General features: G+C 42.2%; 1 long non-coding RNA gene across 1 annotated transcript; it reads left to right on the top strand.

The window, feature by feature from the left end:
• Positions 1–1,217: 1,217 nt before the first annotated feature.
• On the top strand, positions 1,218–3,291 carry LOC309541526. Its single transcript, XR_014223795.1, has 2 exons — positions 1,218–1,271; positions 3,167–3,291. It is a non-coding gene; the product is annotated as an uncharacterized lncRNA (long non-coding RNA).
• Positions 3,292–4,894: the final 1,603 nt, after the last annotated feature.

Genomic DNA, 4,894 nt, shown 5'->3' with positions numbered 1-4,894 from the left:
GCGTCTTGGGGCGTGGACCTGATTTCATATGCCGAAAGGTGTTCTCGGTCAAGGATGGTGGTCCATTTTCTGACGACACTGACGGAGGAAACTAACACATCCCTCCCTCCCTTTTTTCGGGTCTTGAGCAGCTCCTGACTTGCTTTCAACACAGGCCTTCATCTTATTTGTCAATGTTTGGTATTAAACTAAAAAGGTATTAATCTTTCCAAATGACCTTTTCTCCTTCATTTTCTACTGGTAAATGGATGCTGCATCTTCTTGTAAGGTGCTGCAAGGCAAGACACTGCCACATTCAAACATACACTTTTATCCAGTTAATCATCATGCATTACTGACTTTCATCAATGTTCAGAGCCTTAATTCCAAGATTATTTATTTCCCTTACCCTGGTGCTCCCACTTCCTTATGGCAAACTAAGAATGTGTGTGTGTGTATGTATGTGCACACACACACATGCGCGCGCACACACACAGAGAGAGCAGGATAATTAGAAAAGAAACCTATTACCCGGGTTTATAATTAGGGACTAACATATTAAATGACCTTTACCATTTACCTTAAGCCCTGGATTTCGAGAAAACCAGCAAAGTTATGAATGCCATATTAGTAATCTTTAATCTTTATTACTGCTGTGGACAGAATTTTAATGATTTTTTAAATAGGCAGCGGTCACTAGCATATCCCTATTAAAATAAAAAAAAATCTCATAAAAAATTAAATGGATTAAGACTTCAAATGTACCATCATCAAAAGTATTATCTAATTATGGAGTTCAGTGAACAGGCCAAGTGAAATGGTTGGTAATATTAGTTACTTACCACATGGGAATGATCAGGATTTATGCACAAATAGATTCTGCTGCTGTTGCAACATAGTAATTAAGAATTTGTCAGGGAAATTTGACCCTCTAGGGTAGAAATTACTTTGTAAAATAAGAATGGCAGAGCAACCAGTCTCCTTGCTGCATATAATTTAACTTGATTATTTATACATCAAAGGGAGTCAGCACTGGCTGCGGTATAATATTTAAGTAGAGGGATATTAGAGGAAGAGGCATCTAGTGAAATCTCTCTCCCCCCCTCCCCACAACCCTCCAAATCTCCGTGAGAAAATAGAGGAAATTTTCATAAAGCATTTCATTTTGCATATAAATTGGTGCCTCGATTGTGCCTGTGAATTTACTGCTGTCAAATTTAATTTTTCTTTAATTCTTCAGGCCCCAGATGTGGAAGGCTCTGTGTGGAGGCTGCAATTTTCAATGCTTACAGGTAGCACCCCAATCGATAATGTCTCTTTATGAGAAATTACCGTTAATGTTATTGAGTATGCATTTGGCTTTATAGGATAATAAGGTAATATGAAATGCCAATTCATTCATTAGAAGGGAGCTAAGTGCTTAAATGAAATGGGTGACAGGTCTGGAGGGGGAATGAGGGAGGAAGGAGAGAGAGAGAGAGAGAGAGAGAGAGAGACCATAACAAAAGAGGTAGTCATGGGCAGGAAGTCAGGAATGGATTTCAAATGACCTAAGAACCCCCCACCCACCCCAATGATTTTAAGCTGTATATTTGCATTGGCTTTCGGTAAGCAATATGCATTTGGAGATTAAGTTGTTGGAGCGTTCACAGGTCAGGAAGCTGTTCAGGCTGAAAGTGAGATCTGATCTTTCAAAGGGACAGCAAAGCCTATTGGAGCCAGGCCAGAACTGTGGGCAAGCAGATCTCGTATGGGCACTCTCTGGCCTTGCAATCAATTGGTGGAACTGACAGGGCCAGGCATTGGCATCTCCCAGTGCTTTTTTTCTTTTAAAAAAAAGTTTAGAGAAGGGGTATGCAACCTAAGGCCCGGGGGCCAGATCTGGCCCAATTGCCTTCTCAATCTGGCCTGCAGACAGTCTGGGAATCAGTGTGTTTTTACATGAGCAGAATGTGTGCTTTTATTTAAAATGCATCTCTGGGTTATTTGTGGGGCCTGCCTGGTGTTTTTACATGAGTAGAATGTGTGCTTTTATTTAAAATGCACCTCTGGGTTATTTGTGGGGCACTACAACGCAACAGTAACCACTTTCTGTAACTATCCAATCACTGAACGTCGCTTTCAATTCCTTATTTGCATATGTGGACCTGAGTGAAAACTATCTACAGTATCCCCCTGCTGGCCCAGGATGAGAGCTTCAGTACATAACACTTTCCAACATTTATTTGTTAGTGTGTGATTTTCTTTTTTGTACATCTACCAAAGAATAAAATAAAATAAAATCAGGATTAAGGGGTTTCTCGGGACGGGAGGAATATGTGCTGTGTCCCATTGGTAAAGTAGTGGTGGTGCTCGCCCTTCTTCTGACAGGAAATGCTTGGGGTGGTGGTGGACAAAAATAGGAGGTTGGGGAGGGTCAGTTGAGGGGAGTCCTTGTTTTCATCTGAGGAAAGTTAGAGGGTGTGGCTGTCACTGCTGGTTCACCTCTGCTCTCTGAGCATCCAAGCAGCACAAGAGAGAGAGGATGCAGAAGAGCATCCTCCACTTGCCTTTTCAATTTTGCACCAAATACAGACACACAGACAGAAACACACCCCACTGGGCCTAATCTGGAGGTTTCCTGTGCCTGATACAAAGACTTGGTCCAGGAAGACCTATATGCACCATTTGATGGAAAGGTGCGGTCCAAACCAAACAAACAAATATGCAAATGAACATTGCTGCAATGGAGATTTATTTGCTGGAGATGTACATTTCTATCCAGATTCAGGGTCCAGATGGCTGGGTACCAGCAGAGGCAAGAGGCAGTTTACCCCAATTTGCACTGAGAATTTCCCTTTGCTGGCTGCTATCCTTCATCCTCTGATTTCTGGAACCGGCCTTTTCCGTTGTGAAATTTGGTGCATTGTGATTTTGGGCACATGAAGCAGACGTTCCTTAAATACAAATCTCCCCCGTGCCCTGTGCATAATGCTAAAATGTTAGATTTGAGGCAACATGGATTTAGTATCTTTCTGCCATAAAAAAAGGTAGAGCTGTTTGGCTAGTTCCGTAAACTTTTCCTTACTAACAAGAGTGCACTTGAACCTAGACTGAAGAGCCGTCTTCACTAATAAATGAAGGTATTTGTGTATGAAGAAAGTATTGTTATTTATAATTCATTATACTTCTCTTTAAAAATTTACAGTTGGGGAGCAGAATCGATATCTTTTGATGCACCAATCATACACCGTTGGCTCTACAGAGAGAAAGCAAGGATGATGACTATGATTGATGATGATGTTAATAAAGGTAATGTGTTGTTACCGGGAACTGATACAGTTGTGATGGCTAAACGCAAAAGGCAATGTCTGGGCAAGAAGATTCCTCTTAACAATTCTGGGGAGATAGTCACGTAAACAGATCTGGCTTCCCCATCTCAAGACTAGCGACCTGTATACATGATGCATGGAAGAGTCAGCCAACGAGAGCAGGAATAGACCTGTGTGCACCTTGCGCTAAGGTGGTGGGGTTTGCATTCACTGCCTTGCTGTTATTGAACTGTAATGAACTGCAGGGTTGATCTCATTTCCGCAGAAGCCAAAGGCTGCAATCAGACAGCACTTTACTCCATTTCCCCAATGTTTTCATACCTGAGGATTTCCACTTTTTTGTGATCTTCCACATGACAATAAAAAGCCACTTCTGGAAATCTAGTGGAAGTTTAGCACCCATTTCTAGCTCAATTCCTTACTTGGAAAATTCCAGGACAAAATTTGGGGTGCTAAGAGAATATTATTATTTTTTAGTCCCAAAATCATTACTTACGGTGCTGAGAAAAAAGTCATTCCCAGTAAGTCCGCATGGGTGGATATTGAGGAGAATTTGTACTGGGAATGACTTTTTTCTCACCACCGTAAGTAATGATTTTGGGACTAAAAAGTAACAATCTTCCTAGTTGCTGAATTCTCTCCCACCTCCCCTTTTACCCGCTCCTCCCCTCTAAATTCTGAGAAAGGGGAGTCTAGGGAAATATTTGAAAAAGCACTAAATAACAGCAGCAGCAAGACCCAAATAGTTAAAGTGGAGCAATAATATTTTGTGGAAGGATGTTCCGTTCAGTTCAACTCCCATTCATCAGAGACTACCCTTGTGGTGCAATCGTATGCATGTCTGCTCAAGGAGATTTACTCACAGGTAAGTGTGTGTATAGGATTGCAGTCTTAAAAGCCTAAAGTGCGGGTGGGGGAGAGAGATAATGTCAAGATCCATCCTCAGCTGCTACAAATGGATGGAGCTCCAACGTCCTTAAGCTTCATTAGGCTCCCTTGCCAGCGTAAGAGATAGCCACTTAAGGCTGGTCAAGAATGTTGAAGAAGTGTAAGGACAGGAAACGTTTTCCCAATAAAAATGTAATTTCCCACAGGAGCATTTCATTTTCATCCGACTTTTTCCAAACTCTCGGCGCAGTCAACAAAATGTCTAATGGATGTTTTGTTAGTGTTTACCAATGTTTGGTAGCTGGGAAAATGCAGCGCAGATCTTTTTTATTTTTTGTCAAGTGCAAATACAACGGAGGCTTTTAGGAGGTCCAAAATGGTAATTCTTTTGGGAAGGACAGGGCAGGCAGGGACAAGAGAATGAAGCCGTTCCTTTTGCTTACCTACATAATAAACCCAAAGCTGAACTCGTGACTTGTCCAGGGTTGGCATCGAGAGTTGGCATGGATGGGCATTTGCTGCAGGGCCCAGTGGATCTGCTTCTCCTCTTCACAATTGCAACTTTTTTGTTCACTCAGGGCTCAGTCACACTTCCCTTGCCCTCTGACAGCCAGGTTCCTTCCCTTGTACCGCACCACCTATCTAGCTGCCTAGACCCACCCAAGGCCTTCCAGCTCACCCACTGACTTGACTTACTGCTCTGGAAGAAAAGCAGG

This window comes from Podarcis vaucheri, assembly GCF_965113315.1.
Source record: "Podarcis vaucheri genome assembly, chromosome: 10".
In the NCBI taxonomy this organism is placed as follows: Eukaryota; Metazoa; Chordata; class Lepidosauria; order Squamata; family Lacertidae; genus Podarcis; species Podarcis vaucheri.
Note: the sequence above shows the minus strand (reverse complement) of the source record. Positions and strands in the feature narration are given on the sequence as shown.